Source organism: Typopeltis vanoorti, chromosome 16, assembly GCF_054136105.1.
Source record: "Typopeltis vanoorti isolate ZY-2024b chromosome 16, IOZ_Tvanoo_1.0, whole genome shotgun sequence".
Taxonomy (NCBI): domain Eukaryota; kingdom Metazoa; phylum Arthropoda; class Arachnida; order Uropygi; family Thelyphonidae; genus Typopeltis; species Typopeltis vanoorti.
In genome coordinates this window covers 86,207,558-86,233,880 of record NC_143564.1, presented here as the reverse complement: position 1 = coordinate 86,233,880, position 26,323 = coordinate 86,207,558, and the positions used below count along the sequence as shown (strand labels likewise).

Here is a 26,323-nt window from a genome sequence, read left to right as displayed (position 1 = left end):
TATGATAAGTAAATCTTAAAATATTAAACTACAAAGCCTTCCATAATAATATTGGATTAGTGATATTTGAGATTGTTGTCTCAACAGAGAACTTCTTTAATATGAATACCAAACAAAACAAGGTACATAAAGTGATGGATATCATTCACAGATTCATCTAATGGTTTAACAGTTTAGGAAGCTCATCTAGAAAGGTATCATAGTAGTTTCCTGTGATATATGCATGCCTAAAAATGTGACACCACTGTACTAATATAAATTAAAGAATCAAACTTCCCATAACAATTTACCATGACATCTTTATAAAAAGAAGTAAATCTATTTAAAATGCATTAAAACATATGTAATCAGTATCAGTTCAATTTCAATATCTGGTATCAGTCAATTAATATTACTATTCCCTCAAAGAGGTTTCTCCACAATAGATCATATCCAGGTCATTTCACAACTAACAGAAAAATGCAGGGAATACCGAATCCCTCAATGTTTCCTCTTGATTTTAAAAAAGCATTTGATACCATAGAACACAATGCAGTCATTAGTGCCTTACTGGAAATAAATGTGGATCCTACTTATATCCACATGATAAAAGAAATTAACAAAAATCAGACCACACAAATAACCCTATTTGATCAACCTATAAATATAAAGAGAGGGGTCCGTCAAGGCAATGTGATCTCCCCAAATCTATTTACCAGCACTTTAGAATACATTCTGAAAAAAATAGACCTAAACAGAAGAAGAAGCATAGATGGTGAAAAGCTACAAATTCTTATGTTTGCCAATGATCTAGTACTGATATCCCACAACCCAAAAGACCTAGAAGAAATGGGTGAAAAAGTATACACAAACAGCAGTAAGATAGGCTTAGAAATGAATCTAGAAAAAAAAAAAAAATGGATCAAAAACATCTACAGAAGTGACAGTCACCTATGTATTGATAACATCCCTATAGAACAAGTTGACTCATACAAGTACTTAGGACAAACAATAAAAATGAATAACGATTTATCTGGAAAACTAGCAAAAAAAAAAGAAAGCTGCATGGCTATCATTCAACAGACTAAAAGAAACACTTACAGATCCAAATCTTGACATCTCTCCGAAGGCAAAACTATTTAATAGTGATATTCAACCATCACTCACATATGGATCAGAAACATGGAACACGACAAGAAAAGAAGAAGAGACTCTCAGAATAACTCAGTGTGCAATAGAACGCAGGATTTGTAACATCAGCAGAATGGAACATGTCAGAAACACGGAACTAAGAAAGAGATCAGGCATAAAAGATGTGGTAACTGCAGTATATGAAAGCAAGATGAGATGGGCAGGTCACATAGCCAGACTCAGGGATAACAGATGGACATATAGAATACTCAACTGGCAACCAAGAATAAAGAGAAAACCGGGAAGACCACCTACAAGATGGGAATATCCACTAGTGAAATCTATGGGTATAACATGGAAGAGAGAGGCTCAAGATCGAGATCGTTGGAGGCATCTTTGTGACCTGCACTCACGGAGAAATCCTGAGTGAAACACGGGTCCATCAAGGTAATTCCCTCAAATATACTAGGATGTCTATTGTGTTCATGTGTCAGATTAAGAAAGACTACTCTAAACAAAAAGGAAAAAAATCAGACAGGTCCATAGTAACCATTCAATTAATTAACAGAGTGGTTGCCATGTGCCTGTTTTAAGGATCCAATTGATCTGTGTTATGCATCACCTGGCCAAATTGATGTTTTTGAGATTAGTTTGCCATCTGACGTATAATGATGTAACCTACCTATAAAATAATCGAGACCGAGTAGGAGTCTATATTTTCCCAGTTTTGTTTCAAAGAATTAAACGTCAAAGAGAATAAGTTCTTAAGAATGTTTTACAAAACACGACCAAGCGACATCAATATATAAGTCGATGGAACTGCTGTATATGAATTTCGCATAATATGACCAACTGTCGTGAAATCTGTTCTTTCCTTCTTGATGCAAATTTATGTACTGCACGTGTTTCACTTGATAGTCATTTTTGAGGTTATGGTTATAGTAAGATGCTGTTATTTGTCCCATGGTGTTATATTATTGTTATTTCTTTTACAAAATTGGACTTTTAATAGTTGTAAAATGATGCAAAGAACTGTTTTAATATTTAAGCATGCCCAAGAGATAGTTTTTCAAGTAAGTTCAGAACCTTTTTATGATATATTAGATTTTACTTTTTCTATGTACTGTTTTGTTCAGATGGGACTAGTCTCTATAAACTGAACACTGTAGACTTTTTTAGTCCTAACTGAAGTTCTGTAAATAAAAATTATCACTTTTTTGTTAGGCTGAGAATAACAATGCAGTGTTTACAAGCATGCTGGTAGGTACTCAAGTTTTTCCTGTTGAAGAGCATCCAAATATTCCATCTGACAATGTTTTCATACACAATACATTTTTACAAGTTTGTTACCTGCATGTTTTCTTTTTTCTAATTATTCTCTTTCTTTTATAGGAAGAATGTCCAAAAGTTGAGACAGCCCCAACATTTACAAATCTAATGCTGATGAAAACCGATATGGATCAACTTTCTGAAAATTACACAAATTTAGATCAGATTAAAGAACATCCAGAAATGTTTGATAATAGCACTGAATCCGATGAAGTTTTAAGAAGATGATGAAGCAAGGAATGAAGAAAATATTTCAACTGAGGTAGAAGACTCAAAAAATGATTTTAATTATGATAATGTTGAAATAGAGCAGGAAGAACCAGTTAGGTCTCCAAGTCGTCCAAAAAAAGGATAGGAAAAGAAAGCTTCCTTCACAAAATCGAAATATTAAAAGACTGAAGTATGTTCAAAATAAAACTTACTTCACTCAAAGAGGGAAAGTTAAATTGAAAAAAGAGTTTCGGCAGGTTTTATGCAGATGTGGATGTCTCCACAAAGTTGGTGCAGAGAAAAACAAAAGAGGAGTATGAAAAATTTTACAGTGCAAGTTCGCACAATGCTCAACGTGCTCGCATTTGCACAATGGTGTGTAAATGTCCAATAAAGAGAAAATGATTCTAAAAAAAATGTGTTGGTCTAAGCAGTAGTGTTAATGGTGTCATGTTTGTAAAGCGTTTTTCCTACAAACTTTTAGAATTTCAAGCAGAAAGGTAGATTTGGCGTTAAAGACTTTAAAAAGACTTGAGGGGAATAGGAGGTGGTAAAAATAAAATCTCAGATGAATGACTTCAAGAAGTAATTGAGCACACTGAAAAATTTCCAAAACACAAATTGCATTATGCAAGAGAACAAACAAATGCCATGTATTTATGGTCGGATGCCACACTGCCTGTTATGTATGATTTATACAAGCAAGAAACAAAATCTCCAGTGCCGTTTTCAAAGTATAAAAACATGTTTTTTAACTCGTTTTAATCCAAAAAGAAAACTGTTGAAAAAGGATACATGCAATAAACTTGAGGTTTTAAAAAGTACTGGCACCAATGAGGAACAAAATACATATAAAATGCAAAAAGACTGGCATTTGAGTTCAGCTGAAGAAGCAAGAAATTCATTAAAAACAGATAGAAAAAGAACAGAAGAAGATGAAAATCTTGAAGTTTTGATTTAGAGAAAATCCTTCCCCTCCCACACATACCAACTAATGTAATGTTCTACAAGCGCCAGCTTTGTCCATATAATTTGGGAATACACACAGCGAAAAAGAATAAAGATCATTGTTATGCATGGTTGGAAGGTGAGGCTGGCCGAGGAGCTCAAGAAGTTGGTTCATGTTTATTTAAAGATATTACGGAAGACAAACTCTTGTAAGCACTTAATATTGTGGTCAGATAACTGTAGAAGGCAGAATAGGAACATTAAAATTGTTCTGATATTGAAAGCACTTCTTGATGTTCATTCTTCACTGGAAAATATTACTTTATGTTTTTTGACATCTGGACACAGCTTTCTTCCAAATGACACTGATTCTGATGCCATTGAATGTGCCCTAAAATTACAACAAAGATTATATACCCAAGTAGACTATATCAACATAATGAAATCCTGCAGAAGAAAGAACCCTTTTATTGTTCATAGGATGGAAATTAACATAGGCAGTCCAATTAACATTGCATGAATATTATGGGAAGGGGGATAACATGCCTCCTCCTTACTGAAGATCATCACTAGCTGGAGTCATGCATATTCTTAACACCCAGTTACCTATTTATTAACCTATCATTATTTATAGGGAAAATGAGTAAAAAAAGTCATCACAGTAGGATTCTTATTTTATTGTAAGGATAATTTTCATGTTTATATTCATATAAACATGAAAATTCATGTAGTGAGTTTTTTCATGCTCCGAAGTTTTAATAGTAACACTTTTAGTGCCCTTGGAATCTACAGTTTTGTTTGATGCACATCAAAAGTCAGCAGAACCTCATCCATGTTTCCTATTTGTGCAAGTTAAAAATTTTCTCGTTTCCTTGCGTTAATGAGGAATCGATGAAATTCAATTGTTTTTTCTTCATATTCAGCTGGCAACTTTTGTGATATTTTTGTTTTAGTCTGCATACATAGCTGGTTTCTCTTCATGAATCTTGAACACCATGATGTTGATCCAGTAAAGGTGGCGATCCCTCTGTTAGTGGCTATTGCTTTCGCTTGATGAATAATCATTTTTGTAGAAACTGAAAGTCCGGCTTTTCTGTGGTCTAAAATCCAAGTATTCAGTTCTGCCTCATGTTCTGGCCATTTTGCAGTTCCACTTTGTAGGTTATGTTTACTGTGAGTTGCTTTTTTTAAATCCTCTTCCTGATTCAGCCAAGTTCTTATCATTTTCTCAGTTGGGGGGGGTCCGAAATGTCTCTCTGCAGCCCTGTTTCCCTGTTGCATACACAATCACACGTAGCTTGTATGCAATATTGTAATAATGCCGACGTTTTTCAGCCGTAATTTGCCAAGAAATTTAGAGAAAATTTAATGGCAGAAATGTATACCGTTCTCAACTGCAACAACAATTGGAAAGTTTAAACGAACAAGACACAGCTGTGATTGTCGATGACAGCGCACATGCATCCACTGAACTCTGCATCAGTGTTTCTCAAAGTGTGGTACGCGTACCCCCGGGGGTACGTGAAAGGTCTTCAGGGGGTCCGTGGCAATTTTCGGCTATGCATCATTAACACGTGGAATAAAATTTAATGTATCCGTGAAGTTCGAGATTGTTAAACATTACTATTGTATCACTGAATAAGGTACAGAGACATCTGCAGGCTGTGCAATATGTTTCTCAACAAACAGTGCAATTAGAGACAACTGGGATAAAAACGGCACTAACTAATGAATCGCATGTCCTCCCCCTCCCACAGAAAATGCTGTATGACTCAAGCAAAACCATATGTTGCCGGTGCAACATATGGTTTTGTTTGAGTGAACGTGTTAAAACGAAGAAATATACAGGGTGTTCGGGATAAATTTGACAGTTTCGTAAGGAAAAAGAAAATCTTCTTTGTATCTATTAAATTTAATGAATTGACAAAAAAACATTACAGGCAGAGTTAATTACAATACTATCAACAAGATTTACTCAAAATAACCACCATTAGCATCGATCACAGCTTCAATTCTGCTTCGGAACCTCGAACAAGCTGATGCTACAGTCTCCCTGGGAAGGGCCGCAAAAACTGTTTTAATTTTATCCATTAACTGGGCTTTTGTATTACTGGAAGTGCGATTGGTGTCTTTTTCAACTGCGCCCCATACAAAATAAACCATGGGGTTAAGGTCTGGGGAGTTTGGAGGCCAAACATTTGGACTGGTGAAGTCGTAGAAATTTTCAGACAACCATTTTTGACTTTTCCCAGAGGTGTGGCAAGAGGCCGAATCCTGCTGCCATACATACGGCCTACCATTGGCTACCCTTGTTATCCAGGGCTTGACTACCGTTAGCAACTCCACGAACAAAGCCCGAATTCCAATGCCAGGGTTCTTCAACACCTGTTCCTGCAGATTTGCGAGGAATTCTGCTGTACGAACGCAATCAGATCGTCTGCTAGGGATCTTTCTTCTTGCTACATCCTCGTAGTCACCATTGCAAGTCTCTAGTTCATGCCTGATTGTTTTTACTGTATTCAGGGAGCATTGGGCAGCAGTCGTAATATCCTTATTTTGATGGCGGGCACGAATCATCATGATACAAGTTATTCTCTTCCATGATTCAGGTGGGTTCCAGCTATCCGTCCTTTCTGACATCTTGTATATGAATGAAGAAGGGTCCAAACTTTTAAATGAAGAGAAGTGTGTGTTAATACATGTAACTTACGGAAAAATATAATTAATTATAAATATGTCAAATTTATCCCGAACACCCTGTATGGTGAATGTGTTTCAGATATTATATAAGGAATTCGGTTGAAGAGAATTAGCATTTCAACTCAACTGTCGGCTTGTCTTTGTCATGTAGTAGCACGATCTTTTGTTAATACCGCACCAATCATATGAACGTGGATGTCTGAAGTTTGAGAAACACTGTTCTACGTAACTGGAATGCTCTCACACACACCGCAAGGAAGCAATAAAGAAATAGCATAACTCAGAACATAGAAAATTTCCAGAAATGAAAATAATAAAAAACTGAGTATCGGCGATAAATTTTCTCTAAATTCCTTGGGTACCCTGTTTTTCAGACCTATTTTCAAAGAAAAAAGTGCATCTTATATGCTGGCAAATACGGTATATCATTTCCAAATATGTATCCTCAAGGGAGGTACAGGACACTATAATAATAATACAAAGAGAAAATGACTTGTGTAAGTTTGGACTTATATAAGTCAGTTTCTTAACAGAAATTATTCTTGAGAATTCTTATTCTCAAGTTATAAAAATTTCAAATAATGTACCAACTGTACTATGAACATGCAGGCAATAGGTATGATTAACAGGTGGGGTTAAATCCAACTTATATAAAATTTGTGTTATTTAACTACTCTTATGCAAGCCGAGGTCTGTCTGTACTGCATAATTATATTAACTTCCTATTAAAAATTTTCTTATCAACTGTCATGTCTCCAAATGGACAAATCTTATGGTTTGATCTTCTAAGACATTATTACTAATTGCATCAATCCAAAGACCAAATGGTCTTCCTTTAGGTCTTTTTCCTGCCATCTTGGCACTATTCTTAACATTATTCTGTTAACCTTTCATCTTACATTCTGTTTATATGACCATATACCTCAGGATCAGCTCTGCTGAAAAATTCTTGAATGCAAATGATGTCAAGCTGCTTTCTGATATCTTCATTCAATATGATTCCACCACCAACGGTTTACTGTTCTATTTTTTCTCCCAATTCTTACATCTGCAGTTTATGGTCTCTGATCAACTGTTTTTTTCCCTTATTCAATTCTCAGATCCATAGGTTAAAAACTGAATACTGTCTTATATTACTGCTAGTTCAGTGTTATGGTTAATTTTTTTCTTATTTCATATAAATTGATTCAAATGACTCCTCAGCATACCATTTTTTTTAAAAAATCTATTTCCATTTTTAATTTGCCATCTTCACATAAATAGAGCCTAAAGAGTTGAAATATTTTACTCTTTTTTTGGTCTAATTTGGTACTAAAATTACTCAATGTAGTTGAAGAGTCATGAAGAGACTTATACTGCATTTATTTAATTTATTTAGGAGACATATGCATAAAGTAAATGAATAAGTTTAACATCTCCAATTCTGATACCGGCTTTAATGTCACTTTTCTTTATGTGATTTATGTGGATGATGCACAACAACGAAGATGCTACGCGACTTCGACTTACATATAATTTTACATCAAACCATCATCCTATATTTATAGTCTAAAACCGTAAACTAACTGTATACTGCACTGTATAATGTTCTATGCACACAATAAAGCTGTGTTTTGAAAACATTTTTTCTCTTGGTACCTTATCATATGCTTTTTTTTTTTTTAAGAATACAAGGATTCCATGACCATTAGAAAGGTTTGAAAAATGTATATCAGTGATGGTTGAGAATTTTCAGTTGATGAGTAAATAAATTAGAGGAGCTGGTTGATATCAGAGCTGAATATTTCAAGGGCAAGCTAGTATGTACTGATATCCTTTTTTTTTTAAATTATAACATCTACTGGGGGAGGAGGCATTTCAGTTGTTACAAATGCCTGGTTATATTTAATTATTTAATCACTTCATAAAAAAACTGATAATTGAGAAAACATTTCATGTTCAGTTGCCTGTTTACTGCTTATGGGTCATGTATCAGTTTTTCCTTCATGTGTCAAAGATTGATAACATTTGACTAGCAAGATATTTGCCTAACTAGTCGGCTGACACTAAAGCTTTCTGACCTTCACTACTTATCTTAAAGTAAAAATCTTGTCAAGATAATCCCTAGTTAGCATGATCCTGCCCTGTTCCTCCCCAAGTTTTTTTTTTTCCCACTATTTTTCTTACTCTTCTCAAGTATGCTTGGATAAATCTTACCTGAAAGGGAGAAATTCTATAATTCTCACACTGTTTTATTTCCCACGAGTCTTGGTGTTTAACAATAGGAAACACAAATAAACTACAAACAATTGAAATGAAATATCTTAAGAAAGTGGCACAAAAACCAAGACTAGACAGAATAAGAAATCAAACTATAAGAGACAGCCTTCAAGTAGCACCTCTGAACCAATTCATAACACAAGCCCAAATGAGGGGGTTTGGACATCTTAATCGAATGGAAGAAGGAAGAACAGCAAAAACTGTATACGAAAGCCAGAAAATAGGAAAAAGAAACATAGGCAGACCCAGGAAAGGGTGGCCAAAGGAAATTAAAGAAAAGTTGGAAAAGAAGGGAATTAACTGGAAAGAAGCAAAACAACAAGCCTTGGACAGGACGCCATGAAAATCTCTTTGGCAAAATCTCGACACTTAAAAGCACAAGAGATCATAGACGAAGAAGAAGAGACTTCAATTCTAATAATCTGGAATTCAACCTTCAGAACAGGCCTTCTTAATCATGCAGTGTAGCCACTGTAAAATGCTTATACAGTTAATCTCATTAAGGTAAATTTTGCTTGGTTCCTACACGTTTGCTATATCTGAGCGTTTCTGGTAAAATATCATCTATTCCAGCTGTCTTTCCACAATTCAACTCTTGATAACTTTTTCTGTCTTGAAAACTAAAATGTTTTCTCTTCTGGCTTTTTATTAATTACTATTATTGTTCAGGACCACCATGGAGTGTCACAAGACACTTCATGGATGGATCATGTCAGACAAACTGTATTATACCACTCCTTAAACAAGTTCACTATCCCTGCTCTCACCAACCTATCAAGCAATGCATTCCTTGATCCCACCACCCTCCATGCAAAAAGCACCTTCTCTTTCTATTCCTCATCACTTCCATTTGCAGTTTTTAAAGCTTCTTTAATAGGCAAATCAGTTTCAAAGCAGAATAATGGATCACCAAAGAACTAGTCAGATATTTTAAAGCTAATTTTGGACTTTTATGAACATAAGAAAAGAAGAGCAAATATCAAAAATGAAGGAATTAACAGAATCAAATCGCTATTTTAATCTTACTTCAGATGAGTGGACCAACATTGCCGGCCTAGTTTGCCGAGCAGTTAGCGTATCTGCTCTCCAGCCAAAAGGTTGCAGGTTCGAATCCAGACATTGGGCATGGATGGTTGTGATTATCTGTGGAAATACTAGTGGTGGTGGTGACAGGCAGTAGATGCTATTGGTGTAGTTGTGGTTAGTTGATTGAGTAGTGGAGAGAGAGTGGATTGAGTAGATGTCCTCCTTCAATGAGTCCTGGGACTCCCTGGAGGCATAACGTAATAATAATAATATTGGAAATAAATGATATTTCAGTGTTGTTGTTCGTTCATATGAATGAACAATTAGAATTAGTTTGTATATCTGGGAAAATGTTCAACTGACAATCAGAATATTGTGAACTTAAGAATGAAACATTTGGAATAATTTTGAAAAAAAAAAATTTTATTTATTAATATTATTTTTGCTATAACAACAGGTGCTAAAGCAAGTGTGATACAGAAATTTGTAGGTGAAAGCTCAGTTGATAATTTACTCTGCCTTAATCATGGCATTCATTTAGCAGTTGACACATTTTTAAAATATAATAAACATATTTAAAATATTTTTCATGAGTTAATAAGAGTTTTCTTATATCTTTCAGTTCTCCATGAGAATTTGTACACACTGTTATGTTGGAACATGTAAGGATTAGCCCCTATCCTAAACAGAAATCCAGTAACAACTTAACTATATTATTGCTTTTCTCTTAACTTTCTATATACCTGAGACTGATTTTCCATTCTGCTGTTTAGGTCTCTCACAAGAATCAGGCTTCTCTTATGAAGTCTGCTAATCTCTATAAGAACTCAAAAAAAAATTCCTCTACTACAACTTTCTGTGGTTCTAATAGAGAAAAAGTGAAAGAATTTTGTGAACATTAGAGAGATCAGCTGACCACAGGCACAAATGAGTGACTCTCTAATGAGACTCATTTCAAAGTTTATCTTCACATTAACTCATGAATACTATAGTTACTCCTTCCTTTCCCTGTTCAAAACTGCTTGAACATAAAATCTTAGCTATTATTTACAAACAGCTCTTTGTGCTTTTGTTTTCAACTCAATAATGCCAATTATGTTGGTCTATATATGATATGCTTAAACTAGCATATCTGTATAGTAGTTTCACCTCTCCCCACTCATCATTGGTGCTTTCAATGTTGATGGTTTCTGCTAAATTTGAGGATATTCTAGTAGCTGAATTTTCAGTGTCTGTCCTGGTTCCGTGAAGATGGGGGTGGGGGGTTCTTTAACAGGGTGATGAACCAGTGAGAATGATTTCTCTTTTTACTATTATAACTATGCATAGGTTAAGTCACTAAAGAATACAATATGGTTAACTGAATCCCAAATTGTCAGCCTATCCTTGTTTGTTGATTATCCAATAACAGAGTTCACCACAGGAAAGTAAGGACTGAATGCTAAGTCAGAAGCTTTAATCAGTTTTCTCTACATTCCATCCAGGCTATGTGGAGTTCTCCTCAGCATTAACCCTCAAGCATAATTGATGACTATTATATCCTGTTGCACAGATACTCTGTCCACAAGAAATAACTCAACTGGCTCAAAACAGAAAAGCCTGGAAAGTTACATATAATAATTATCCATTTCTCATTCCTATTTATTTAGTTTGTTTCCCTATTTACAAATTATAAATAAACTGTGATAATGATATCCTATTACAGATAGATAAAAATATAATCAACAAAGTATTAATTTCTTATATTTATTATGGTTAATTAAAAAAATAATTTATAAGAGAAAGATAGAAATGGTAGGTAAGTAGTACAGAATATACCTCACTGCTAAACAAGAATAGCTATCTTCTGTGTTGAAGTATATGTAATATTATTTTGTGTTCATCAATGTTTCTTTAAGTGAAATTCTATTCTATTTATAAAGAATGATAAATTATTTCACAATAATCTGCTAGAGTTCATAATTAGATAATAATGAGATCTGATATACTTGTAGAATCAAGCTGAAAATTAATAGAAAATAGGAATCAATATTAATCCATAACTAAAGATAACTCATATTGCATTAATATATAGTATACAGATAGATTAGCATAGATGATGACAGTAGTGGCAGTTTGCTGTAGTTGGTGGATTAAGTGGTGGAGATGAGTTGTAGAATAGGTGCCCTCCATCAATGAGTCTTGGGACTCCTTGGAGGTGTCATGTAATAATAATAATAATATTTATGATAAGTATGATATTTTATCTTAACTGTAGTCTTTATTGGCTAGTTTGTGAACTAAGTTCTTCTCACCACCTTCAAATGATGCTAATTTGTTTTAGTACCTTTGAGGCATTTCAATGCAAGATATATTACCATTTAAAATCCACAAAATTCTTCTGTTGTCTGACAGATGGGTGATAGGAGATTTTATATTCTTTGCTATTTTTAAAAATTAATCTTCCTCAAGTTACAATATCGATATATGAGGTGCTACTGACTAATTATATGAGAAGCTTTACAAACGCAATGATTGAACATACTTTTTTTTGTGTGCATCTTCGACCCAAGAAAGGTTGAATCAGTACATGGGAGGGTTAAAGATTTTTTTTTTTTTTTTTTTAGAATTATTATTATTTTTATTTCGATAGTTCAAGAACTCTGCTCCAGAGATCAAACATGAAAATTTTTCAAGCCACTTCAGGCCTCCAGTAATTGAGGCAGTGGTCTTACACTGATGACTTTCATCTCATGCCTAAGATAATCACAAATATCCATGCCCACCCACAGTAGAATTCAAACCCATAGCCAAATGTTAACCATTTATCCAACCAGACCAGCAAATGTTATGCATAGAAATGTTAATTTAAAAAAAATAATAAAAATAAAAAAAATTTATGACTCACCTACAAAAGGTTGTAAACCTATAATAAATCAGTAACACTGGCAGGCTAAGAATTTTTATTCTATTTTTATTAATTTTTAATTTTTTTTTTTTTTGTATTTTTCTATTAATTTTTAACCTAGTCTGGAAACCCTGCTCTAGACCAAATGTGGAACTTGATCAATCTGCTTCAGACCTCCAATAAGCAAGGTGGTGGTCACACAGGGCAATGAAATTCATCTACCACCTAAAGATAATAACATACATTCATGCCCATGGTGAGATGTGAACCAGCATCCTGCTGGTTGGGAAGCATATATGCTAACTACTCAGCCAAGCAGGCTGGCACATAATGTTGTATTCCCAAGTCTCTGTTTAGATAGTCAGAAAGCATTATCTAGAGCTCAAACATGCAACATTATAATATTCAATATTTTTTTTTAAAAAATGTTCCATTTGAGTAGTGGGAGAGACAACTGGCCTGTAATGATATCAAAAATTGAGAGTTGTGTAGTTAAGGCTAAATAAGTGGTCCCCCAGGATTTGAAGGGATAAATTAACTGTGGAAAGGATATAGAGGTGGATAACAAAGATGGTTTCAGGACTGTACAATGTTAATTATGAGAATTGGCTGAGAGAACGTGGACTACAGAGTTTGGTAGATAGAAGGAGAGGTGATATGATTAAGACTTTTAAGCTGCTGAGAGGTAGTTACAGGGTTGACACTGGGGAGTTCTTTCCACGATGAGTCTTTTGACTCCATGGAGGCTTGAATAATAATAATAATAATTAAATAAGAGCATTAATGCTCTATTGTGAAAGCCACTAACAATCTTAAAAAGTAACATGTGTAACTTGATAACAGTAATCATGATTGAATTCAAGTCAAGAAAGCAAAACTATTCTGTATATTGCCAAAATTACCTTTGTCATTGAAGTTTAAATATTGTATATATTCATAAAGATTTTTCAAGTTTAAGCAGGATAATTGTCTTAATTCTTTCATAAAAATGAACAATAGCTAGCAAAAGTTATCAGAAGGAAATTTCATTTTAGGAAGATTCTGTCATTTCCTTTTGATATTTCATATCAAAAGGAAATGACAGAATTTTATCTCCCCATGGTGAATATTTCTTAAATAGAATTAACCAAAATCCCACTACTTTTATCAAATTTCAGAAAAGTTAAATAATGCATATACAATAAGAAATCATGAAAAAGAAATTATGCTCTCTCAAGTGTAAGCAAACAAAGTTTGCATGTGAAGTCACTTCATGATTGGGTTATTTGTATACAGAGGCTAATGACTTCACATCAATTGCCTTAGTATCCCATAATGCAATGCACATATCCTTATGGACATATATAATGCTATGCATTATGGGAGTGGCCACTACCCAAACTGGTTTCGACCTTTATTACGGTGAAAAAGTAAAGGGGTGCTCATCATAGGCCTAGAGCAGTTAGTATAAGGGTGCAAGAGAGCCTGATAGTATTAAGAGAAAGAAAAGACAGATAAATAGATAGTATGAGAGAGAGAAGGCCTCGGCTTCTTTTATATCATCATATAGCCAAGGGCTATCAGTTTTCCTTTTTCACCAATCTCATATAGATGAACGACCAAAAGACCAATTGAAACTAAAGCGCAATGATGACTGATACCCAGGTGGTTAGCCTTATCTGAGTTCACTGTCTTGCATTGGCCTTCTCTGTCCAAAATTGCTCTCCAGTTATCTGTGCAATTGACTATAAGACCACATTGAATTAAGATGATGATACTATTTAAAAAACCTCTCATAGCAAAAATAAACAGAATTTTATCTCCCCATGGTGAATATTGCATAATGTGGGTGGTCTACATCACCTAGTCAAAAATATGATATCTCCTGGAATGCTTCTTTATAAGTACTTCTTTAAAAATCAAAATTCTCTTCCATGCGTCTTTGATAGTTGAAGAAATTCCATTTTAACCTCTTGGTATCAGCTAGATAAAAAATATTGCACAGGCTTACTATATATTGCTTTTCCTCAGTTGCTGTGATGTCTGTAATGGTGGGTACTGCAAACAAATAATCTGTTCTGTTATTAATAATGGAATTACCAACACATTACATAATCTGTTCCAAATACACAGGGCAAGAGGGCTGTAGAATGCATGTTCTATTGTTTCCAATTGGTAATAGATGTTACAGATTGGATCTGCAATGTTCAAGTATCTTCATTTGATGGTATTGACTGGAAAGCAGTCGCAATTCTCCAAGCAAGATCCTTCCTGTTAGGGTATCCATGGAACTTCAATAAGTTATGAAACAAAGCGTTATTGTCAGTATACCCATCTGTGGAAGTTCGCAGCAAAAGAGATTAAAGATTTCTTTATACCAAATTTTACTTTTTTTTTCATGGAAAGAATATCAATGCCAGAGTGTTATAGCAGGCTTAGAGTAAAGCATAGCGTGTGTAGTATTCAGAAACAATCTCAGCTTTTGGAGCTTTATAATCATTTACTCCAAGCAGGGGAAGATTAAAGTAGTAATAGAGAAGGTCTGCTCATGTGTGACTGGTCTGCAATATTTTCTGGATTTTTGAAGCTGTATTGCTTAAATAGCAGAATTTTAAGACTGGAAGCCCAAATCCACCATGCTTCTTTGATAGTTGAAGAAATTCCATTTTAACATCTTGGTATCGGCTAGACCAAAAAAACTGCACAGGCTTACTATATAATTGCTTTTCCTCAGTTTCTGTGATGTCTGTAATAGTTACTATGTATAACTGAGCAGGAAAGATTATGGTTTCGAGTGCTATGATTTTTGAAGAAAATGAAAGTAGCCCCATTTTCCAGTCTTCTAAGGTTTCAAAGTTCTTGAACTGGTAATATTGGGTAAGTGGAGAAGCGAATTCCAAGTATAAAGAGAGAGTTTTAGTGGTTAGTTTTTGGAAAGTGAGACCATGCCTCCGTGGTCTCACTTTCCAAAAACTTTTAATTTTGTCTTATCTGCATTAGTAGTTAATCCTCTGATCTTGCTAAATTTTTCCAAAAAAAGATATACATGGAATCATTATCATTCAAAGTGCCCACCACATCATTGCCATATGCTAAAACCTTATTTTCTTTCATAGTTGAAGGAACTGTTATTCCTCAAACAGCATGTGTATTATTGACTACCTATACGAAAGGTTGAAGACCCAGTGCAAAGAGCAATGGACTAAGAGGGCAGCCTTGCTTGACTCCTTTTCGAATTTTAAGGTCTGACAGGAACTTAACTAGGAGGCGGGTAGTTGAATTGGCATAGGCTCCTTTCATAACAGATAGCAGTTTTTTACCTACACCAATTTGCTGGAGGATGTGGAACAGAAAGAGATGCCAGACATTATCAAATGCTTGAGTAAGGTCTAATGATACCACTGCCATCATCAGCTTTTTCATATTAACTAAACAGATTAGATCACATAGCAGAAACAGATTAAATTTTACTGCTCGCCCTGGAACTCCATACACCTGTGTGCTTTTAATTATGCATCTCATTCCCACTTTGAGCCTGTTACTGATAATGAGGAAAAATATCTTTTGGTCAGTATTAGATAGAGAAATAGGTCTCCAGCTGCTGATCAAGGTATGATCTCTATTAGGTTTTGGAATGAGGATGGTATGGCTTGCTACAAATTCACTTGGCATGTGTCCTGATGAGAGAAAAGAATTAAATAGTATAACTAAATGGGAAGAATAAAATCCCAGACCTACTGGTAAAGATCAATCCCTAGACCATCAGGTCCTGGGGATTTTCCTGTCTGGCATTCTTTATAAGCTTTGATAACTTCAGCTGCTATAAAGCTGATCTTGGATATGAACAGGAAAGCTATTAACACTCCAAGAGTTATAATTTCTAACAGTACTATTTTCTTCAAACAGATTTTTGTAGTGTTTTTGAAAGGAGTTAAGGATGTTGAGTTGTGGACATGTCTTCACCATCAACGGAGATTTGAATGATAATCCTTTCTTTGCAGAATTTAGTGAATTGTCTATTGAAGAATGCAGCTGAAAGGCCATCTGCTGTTGTATTCTTAACTTGAAATATCTCTCTTCTACTTATTTCTGCCTTTCCAGTTCTATCTCTATGTTAATGTTTCTAATGATGCTGTTACATTCTATACCATTGCATTGGTTCATTACAAACCAGCTTCTCACTTTATACAGGTCTTTCAACTGTTTTCTTTTGAGGAAAGTCTATTCCTTTTCCATCATATTCTGTTTTACTGTTTGTATGAATTTTAACCACATATCCCAATTAAAGGTAACATTATTCCAAGTTGAACAGAGAGTTTGGAATTTAATTGAAAACATCAACAGAAAATTTGGTGGAAGTCTCCATGGCCCAGAACTGATCTCTACTTGTTCCATGCAGAGCAGCTTAAGTAGAACTGGATTATGATCTGACATGTTAATGTGAAGATGTTTATATGAATTATCTCCTACTTATAAGGGAAGAGATATCAATTCAATCAAGATGGGTACCAATACTTTGATTCATGTACGTGTAAGCCTGGAGATTAGGATTGCGAAACCTCCATATGTCTACTGGTTGAGCATTGTTGAGACATGTTTTTAATTGTGCATGTCCCACTTTTCCACTCCTGAGGTGTCCTCCTATTTTGTCTAATTGAGGCCTCATTAATGGGAGCCATACCCAGAAATGATACCAAGGTTGAAGTAATGCAGAAGTCATATTTCCATATCCAAGTAGCCAAAAGGTGTTGCACTTTATTACTAAAATACTCTGTATTAGAGATAGATGTCGAAAGTTTTTTCGCTTATACTATAAATCATAGATACCAAGAAATTATATTCTCGGTTTCATCCTTTATCCAAGTGTAAGCAAACAAAGTTTGTAACATCATGAAAAGTTTGTTTTCAAGATGTGAAAACAATTTCACATCAATTGCCTTAGTATTCCATCCCTTAACATCCCAAGTGTAAGCAAATAAAATAAGCTTACACTTGGATAAAAGATGAAACGAAGAATATAATTTCTTTGAATCCATAATTTATAGTATAACCAAGTGAAAAAAATTACAACATAGTTTGTTTAAAGTGATTATCTGATCAATATACTGGGACCCAATTCTCTCGAGACTTAATGAAGGAGTGTAAAGGTGCCTGATTTTAAAATTTAAATAAACTACAGTAGTTAAATATAATAATAATTTTAGTTAAGGGATATTACATCCCATATTGTTTCATAGCTGAATAAGAAACTCCAAGAGTTTCATGCCGAATATAGTAAATATATATAAAGTTCGGCGAGTCCAAGCGTAGGCAAATACTGGATAGTGTTACAACTGACCCTTTAGGGAGTGCAACACTGAGGCAACTCACGGTAAGGGTGGAGCAAGCTCCAATCACTATTCTTGATATTTCCCCATAATGTGAAATCCAGCTCCTAGGAGCTGTATTACTGGTCTACATTATGAGTGAGAGAAGGCCACTACCCAGACCGGTTTCAACCTTTATTGAGGTCTCATCAGTGAGTAGATAGACCTAGAAATACCAAGTTTGTAGCAAACAGAACTTACATATACCCTAATATGAGAATTGCCATGAAGGTGTCCTTATAAATTATTAATTATATGTTTATATGTTATATTTTATGTGTTATACATGTTATATGTATGTTTATATGTTATATTTTATGTGTTATACATGTTATATGTATGTTTATATGTTATATTATATGTTATATTAATTAATTATAAGTTTATATGTCACCAAAATGAAGTCTTTGGCTCTTCATATAATTAATAATAATATAATTACTTACATGGACTATCTCCATGGAGTTTGCAGACTTGGTGAGTGAGGCCAGACATTTCACCAGGCACTAACATTCGCACAATATCACTCATACTATGCTATGAATTTATTCAGAGAAAAGGCATCAACAACAGACATTAGAAATCCATTCCAATCATTTACCACTCTCTAAGCAAAAATTTAGTCCTCAAACCATTGCTAACTAGATTTCTGCTCAATGTCCAATAATGATTCCCTAGTTCTTACCCCACTAGTCATGTACTGAACAATTTCCTTTATCCTATAAAACCTTCAAGTAACTTATATGTCTCTGTCATATTCCCTTTTTTCCCACCTTTCAATCCATCCTTATAAAGAACATTCCATAGCCATCTTTGTCACTTTCCTCTGGATCATCTCTTCCACATCCTCAAGAAATATAAGTGACAAAATCTGGGCACAATATCAAAGCCTTATAAAGAGGTATAATAACCTTTTTATTTCTGTCTGTCAAGGTTTTCTTCGATAACTAGATAACTCTATGAGCTATTTTAGCCCCTTTTACTATTAATATATCCTCTGAACTTTAACTCATGGTCATCTGGCATCCCCACTCCCTAGCTCCATCAATGTAATACACATCTGGTAATATTTTCATCCCAAATTTCATAACTGACAGCCATTGTACTTGGCTCATACTACTTTGTCTATTTAAATCATTCTGCAAGATCTTTACTACATAATTTTTATTAACTATTGCATTATCTAATTTTGCATACAAACCACTGAACATTTCCCTCTCAGATCACTACTTACATCAATAATGATTAAATTAATAGCAGTAGGTCAAGTGCAGAGCCCTACAGCACATCACTAGTCACAAAGCTTTTGGTGTCTACTTCTAAACAAACTTCTCTGATATCCCTCCATCCTCTTATTCACATCACCCAGATTTGTATACATCCCCATTTACTGCAATTTCTAACAGAGTTCAATGTGGAGTCTTCTCAAATGCCTTTGTAAAGTCTAGCAGTATCACCATGTGGACATTACCTTTAATTCAACTCAGCTCTCACTTTATTATAAAAAAGTCAGTTGCTGAGGCATGGCCTACCTTTCACAAAACCATGCTGCTCCTCCATACAGTATTATATTTACTACATAATTATATTCACCCATTCTTGAATTGTTCCCTTAACTTCTCCATTATTACCTACATCACCACCACTCCAGAGATGCTCATCAGTCAATTTGCTACTTGTCTTTCAGCTTTTTTTATACAATGGAACTTTTTCCCCTCTTTTTCACTCTCCTGGTGCCCATGTTAAACTATGAATTAAACACTATAGTTAGAGACACTCCTATTGTCCTTGCACATTCTAGTAAGAGAGCAGATATCTAATCTAATCCTGCAGCTGTATTCATTCAAGGGTATGTAATATTTTATGTATCTTCAATTTATCAACTTCTATTTGTATATCAGTCCCAGCAACAGATGTTGCAATATATTCACCTGGATGATACACAAAAGGATAATGATCACTCAGCAATTCAACTATAATTGTCTGCTTTAATTACCTCCATCAGAATTTTTTAAAATTATTCTAGCATAATCATTTTTCATTTTACTTGACATATACTGAAATGATTCTTTGAAATTATCTTTGACTTGCACAGCTAATTTCTTCTCATACTCTGATTCTGCCAATATGGTCATTTCTTATCATTTCCTTACCACAAGTCAGAAGGGTGACCAGTACTCTATACTGTTCATGCACTTGCTGATCACCCTTCTCTTTAAATTTCCTTCACAAACTTTTATTTTTTGTAGCTTCTGCTTAACGATTCTACTCATCCATTTAATTCCCTTCATTTATCCTCCTGACTCAAGGTATAAAGTCTGCTTTTTCAAACACCATTTTGCTATTTCTCATGCATTATAACATCCAACCCTTGCAATTTCTTATGCCATGGCACTGCTTCAAGCTGCCTCCTGAGTCTGTCGTTATTACTAGTCTGGTATTCCAAATATATCTCCTCCTTAACTGAAAATTCCACATATTTAATCACCTTCTAGGTCAAGACAACATGAATACTCTCATCAACTGGTTTCAATGTGGTCACATTGGTTACAGACAAATCCTCTGATGCAATACTATATCTATCATTCTCAAATCAATTGTATCTTCCATCACATGCTGCCTCAGATAGTTATTTCTTTGTAACTGCATAAGTTTCATTTCTTCCACCTATGTGTCCTTTCCTCATTCCAATCTCCCATAGTCCCCTATAATAATTATCCTTGACATTATTATTTGCATCTCCAGACCTACAGGAGATCAACTGTATATTTTGTTCTGTTGGCCTGCCTCTGTTTCCTACCAGATAGCCTCAAATGCACTTCTTTCATTGAGCTCATGCCGAACTCCTATTCTTTTTTGGTTGTGGTTCATCTGTTATCAACAATACTTCTCTCCCCTGATAATTTTCTCTATCATCCCTGAAACTATTACACCCCCCTCACATTTCATTCCACTAAATATATCATCATCTCAGCCATGTCTCATTAATGCCAACGTTTGGCCAAGAAGAACAAACCAATGTCAAAAACTCCTCCCTTCTTGTTCCAAATACCTCTGGCATCATGATATATAAAGTGCAGTATTCCCAAGGCCTACAACTATCTTTATATTTTGTATTAGTGATCACATTCTTACCTGTTACCTGCAGAACTATATTCAGCATTAGAAAAAAATAGTGCTTAGAACCACCCCATATCTCCAACCCAGAGGCTAAGTTAAAAAGACTAATATAAAATAATAATTAATACTGAAGAATTAATTTAAAAGGAATAACTGGTTGCATATTTTTGAAAAGAGAATGACAAAATATTTGGAGCCAAACTTGACTGAGCGAGGAACATGTGGTAAGAGAATGATCTTCATAACGATCCATAAATAAAACCAGTAAATAAACAAGGAAAATGATGAATCAAATGGTTTATAGATTATAAAAAAGAAAAATTTAAAGACCGACAAACAGCAAAAACTATTAAAATATATACAAAACCAGTAGCATGATGGCAGTGCTGGCCATTTTATGAGAATCACTGTCTGATGATAAACACCACAAAACTGACTAGTTCACTAACTTAATCAAAGAACAATCAAAGTTCCTGGACCTGAACTTGGAGTAGTACAGATAACATCAGAATTGCCAAATACAAGGACTATATCTTGTTAAACCACTACTGCAACTCAGGACTTAGTGATATCCTATACGATATTCTAGAAAAGATCACCTCATTCCACAGGAGCAAATTTAAATATGAAAGACTTTTCTTGGAATCTGCCTCATCCTTTAGGAACTAAAAACCTCAACAAATTTGCTGCATGAAACTATCTCAAATCTGGAAGTATTCATTCTTAGAACATAAGGCTTACAGCCAAGAACATCCATCCTAGCTCCTAGGGAACACTATTCAGGACTAGGCTCTCCTTCATTGCTCTTCTTTGATCTTACTTACCAATGTAGTGCTTGTGCATATATATCAGTTTGTTCACTGTTCCCTAATAATAGCAATTTGACTTTGCTGAAATATCAGATACTAATTAAAAGCTATTCTAATTAATATATAGTATACATTGTAATGTTCTTGGACAATAATGTTATGAATTGCCAACATATAATGCTCATTACTAGACTTGTTAATAAATACATTATTGTTCCTTCGAGATAATTTGAATGAAATCATCTAGAGGGGAATCTGAAATCTTATTTAGCATGCATCACCACCATCCCATGCAGGAAGAATTAGAATGAAAGTATATCAAATGTCAATAAATAAAAATAAAAATTACTAACAATATTATGTTTATAACCTGCAACTTTTTTTCGTGTGAATTCATATAAAATTTAGAGACACTGCGTATTAGAACTGTAGGTGGTCTATGGGTTACATATAATCACCTACTTTAGGCCAGATACAGAACTTTTACAAGTCACTTCAGACCTCTGATAAGCAGGCAGTGGTCACTCCAGGCAATAATATTCACCTATCATTTAAAGGCATTCATAAATATCCATGACTACAGTGGGAATGGAATCAATGGTCTGCTGGTTGGCCAAATGCTATCCACACTTAGTGGGAAAGTGGATATGCTATTCGCTTGGCCAAATAGACCAGCAACAAGATGGACAAAATACCCACTTACACACAAAAAAAAAAAAAAAAAAGGTTGGCTTTGAATTCTATATTGGCTTGAATGTCTTTTCATTGCCTGATATCAGACTATCACCCTTACTCTTCTCATTACTGGCCTGAAGTGACCTGATAAGGTCCATGTTTGATATCTTGGCAGTACCAGAGCAGGACTCATGGATTAACCAATCCTTAACCTACCTATAGTACTAACATACATTACAAGTTTACAGTCTTTCAGGGATATATATAAACTAAAGTTATACTGTTATGGTATGTTAGCCTGTTATGCTGTTATAAGTATGGTAATTTTTATTCTAAACAATATCAGTATATGTGAGTAAACAATGTAAAAAAGCTGTATTGGTCATATGTATACAGTGAAATACACTGGTTATCAGTCCTAGGTTTCCAACTATTTGAAAAACATTTTTTTCTGTCTTCAAGTTCAAGAGTGGTTGATAATAACTCCCCTTCCCTTTAAAACTGACCATTTTTTACTGATAAAATAAATCCACATGTTAATATGTCTTCTCTCTATAAGGAATTAGAGAAATTGGGTATTTAGATTCACTCAAGTCATTTCGATTTTAGTTTCAATGTGGCCATTTTGATGACATTTTATTTCTCCACCACAGTGACAGGACCAGTAGCGCACTCAGCAGGATTTAATCTTGGGGGGGGGGGGTAGACAATTTCTTTGAGAATACACACCAGGCATTGTATACGACCTATGACCAAGCATCCGTAATGATTGCTAATTCATAAGTAGTCTCTAGAAATAGAAGACACAACATAAATTTTAAAAAAAAAAAGAATTTTAATTTGGTAAAGATTTTTGGAAATTTTTTGAGGTTTTTTTTTTCAATTTTTGTTTTTTGGGGGGGGGGGTCCTTTCCTCCTCTGGGTGCACCACTGGACAGGAGTCAATAAATGAAACTGCAATTATGAAATATACCATTACTACAACTATCTACAATTTCCTTATATTTTATTCTTTTGGCATTCTAATAGGTCATATTTACACCAAATTTTAACTAGATTAAAGTATATGATGGACAGGAAAGAGCAGTGCACAACTGCTCAGATTAGCACAAGAGCGCAGTTTGTTCGCCAAGATGGTCGCTGACCTTCGATAGAAGATAGCACAATAAGAAGAAAGTATATGAGAGTGAGCTCAGTGCTGCCTAATAAAATTACACTTATTCAAGAGAGCTAGCATCTTATACTTTAATATAAGAAGTTAGTTAGTTTGTCATATAATGTAGTCAGTCAATGACTTATGCAGATTCAGGCTTATGTAAATTATTGTGAAAGAGCTGAAAAAATGGTGAATTATAAAAATTTTACTTAACCTGCTTATGTTATTCACATTTCATCTAATGACAGTCTTCTGCAAAGCAGATAGCCTGGCATATGACTGAACTTTCCTCAGTCTCACTTTCAACAAGAATGTGATATATTCTTAGTGTTTTAGTGCTGCATATTTTCAGCATTTTTTATGGATTCTAATACCTCACTGTTCTTAAAATTCCAAAGCAAAATCGATGACATATTCGCCTGTTGAGAGATTTATAGAGAAGGAACAAGTCACTGCTCAGTCATCTCTTGACAATTTAAAAAGAAAGGTCAAACTGCAAAATTACACATCACATTTTTTAAAATCGTTCTATTTTTGCATACTATTTATACTGCATTAATAACTACATTTTGAAATCTAATTTGTATGTGAATGTGCTATAACTAAAACTAACAGAAATAACCTTTAAAACATGTTGAAGTATGTGATTGCGCATTAATAAAACATAAGCAAAAGGGTATGATTAACAAGTGAAGGAATTAAATCCGACTTGGGGAAAGTTCTAACTCTTTTATAAGTCAGGGATTGTTGGTAATTATATATATAAAGAGTTCATTATTTATGTGAAAAGCTAAAACCAAAAATTTTTCTATAGAATATTAATCAACCACTGCTTAAGTTTCATAAATAAAATAACATTAGATTCAACTATCAATGCAAAAAAACAAAAAAAAAACAAAAAAAAAATGTTTCATGCAATCTGACACTGCCCTAACCAAATTGGTTAGGTGACAGTCAACACATAACATATTTAGGTGGTATATGATTTTCATCTCCCAGCACTATACTGTTGTTTGGAATGATCGCTATGAACACTTATATGATAACATGAATGATCACACTATGAATCATTTATGGATCTTTAGATCCATAAACAATTGGGAGATTATATATAATCATTCCAAACAATGATTTCATTTCTTCTGGGGGAAGGATGAAAGTGTTAATTGCTGCTGTTGTCATAATTCCAGTGGTGAGGGTAGGTGCATCTGACATCAGTCAAATGGTACCATGTGCATAAATTAATATTTAAGCATTGGTTATTAGAGGTGGTGACTTAATAGAAAACAGCATTGTTTTAAACATGATTATGTTTAAGACAATGTGACCTGGACATGATTATAAAATATGTTGTCTAGGTCACATGAACATCTTCAGGGATAAAGGTGTCACACTGTTATCTGAAACACTACAAAGTATATACATTATGGCATTATATATAATTATACTTTAAGTGTTGAGGAAACAACTGATGTCCTTATTAGTGTTCATCCTCTGAGAATTCTTATTTATTGGCTCTGCATGTTGAGTTGGGTGATTATAAAATATGCTAGGGAAGCATAGTAGTAATGGTGGCATTTCCCAAATATCTGGCAGCAACAGGCTATCACAACAGCTCATTTCTTCCCACATTAGCCAATCATTTGGTGTGACCCATATCCGGGGAAAATTTTCTGATGCACTTTGAAAGCCAGTACACTTCACTCACAAAATAACATAAGGAAACACGTTTTTCTTGGTTCTTTAATTAAGTCATAATATAATTTTTATGATAAAGAAGCGAATTTCAGCTCCCTCCACCACAAAAGTAATACTGGTCACTAAAAGTGTATATCTTGAGAATTAACAATAGGGAATGTTAATTCTGTTACGAAAATTAAATTCGTTCAAAAGCTGTAATAACCACTGACGAAAGAACAACAGTGTAAATTTATTCATTCTGGTGTAAATATCACTATCGGAGTATGCGGTACAGTACATTTTCCATAAGTGAGGAGTATTATGACATCTAAAATACTTGTCAGGATATCTAAAATACTTGTTATAAAGCATTTTTAAGAGCAAGTATTGTTTCATATTCTTGTACATATGTGCACGAATGCTGTAAATAGGAATGTGCAAGCATATGCGTCTGTGTGCAAACGCTTTTCAAGTTACACAAAATTTGTAATTACCGTCAATAATATAAGATTAACAATACCGAAAACTTACTGTGCTAATTCGGTCTCTTCAAATGTTTCAATCCGGTTTTTTAATGGAATACTTAATTTTATTTCTAAAAAATTAGTGTTTTATTTTGTAAAAAAATAAACAGTATAATATGTGAACAATTTCACGCACTAACGTCGAAATCAAGTATTGCAACATTTAAAACCCACTGAAACTCAAGAAGCACGTTTTGACAAGAACTGAATTAAAATGATCTGCCATCTAGTGATCTGAGGTGTCCTAAAAAATGTAATTCTGGTATCAGAAACTTGAGAACTTGCTATCCACAAATTATCATTCAAATGATATATTAGTAAGTTAGTTTGAATAACAGGATACTTGTATGACAAATGATAACTGACACTGGGTTTAATAGGTCGTGATAATATAGATAAACCCAGTTTCAGTTATCATATGTCGCATTCGTTTTTTGGTAGAAAAATCTACATACTCATTAGGATACTTGTATATTATATATTTTATAGTTATAATGCAAGCGATAATAATAATTTGACATGGGAGCGATATGAAAAAGACATAT

General features: G+C 34.1%; 1 protein-coding gene across 1 annotated transcript in view; it reads right to left on the bottom strand.

Moving 5' to 3' along the window:
• Nucleotides 1-25,952, bottom strand: part of LOC150098172 (elongation factor-like GTPase 1) — a 451,514-nt gene extending 425,562 nt beyond the window's left edge. The window contains exon 1 of the mRNA XM_090406579.1: nucleotides 25,786-25,952. The gene's annotated coding sequence lies outside the window, so the exon portion shown is untranslated. The remainder of the gene's footprint in view (nucleotides 1-25,785) is intronic.
• Between the last annotated feature and the right edge of the window lie 371 nt (nucleotides 25,953-26,323).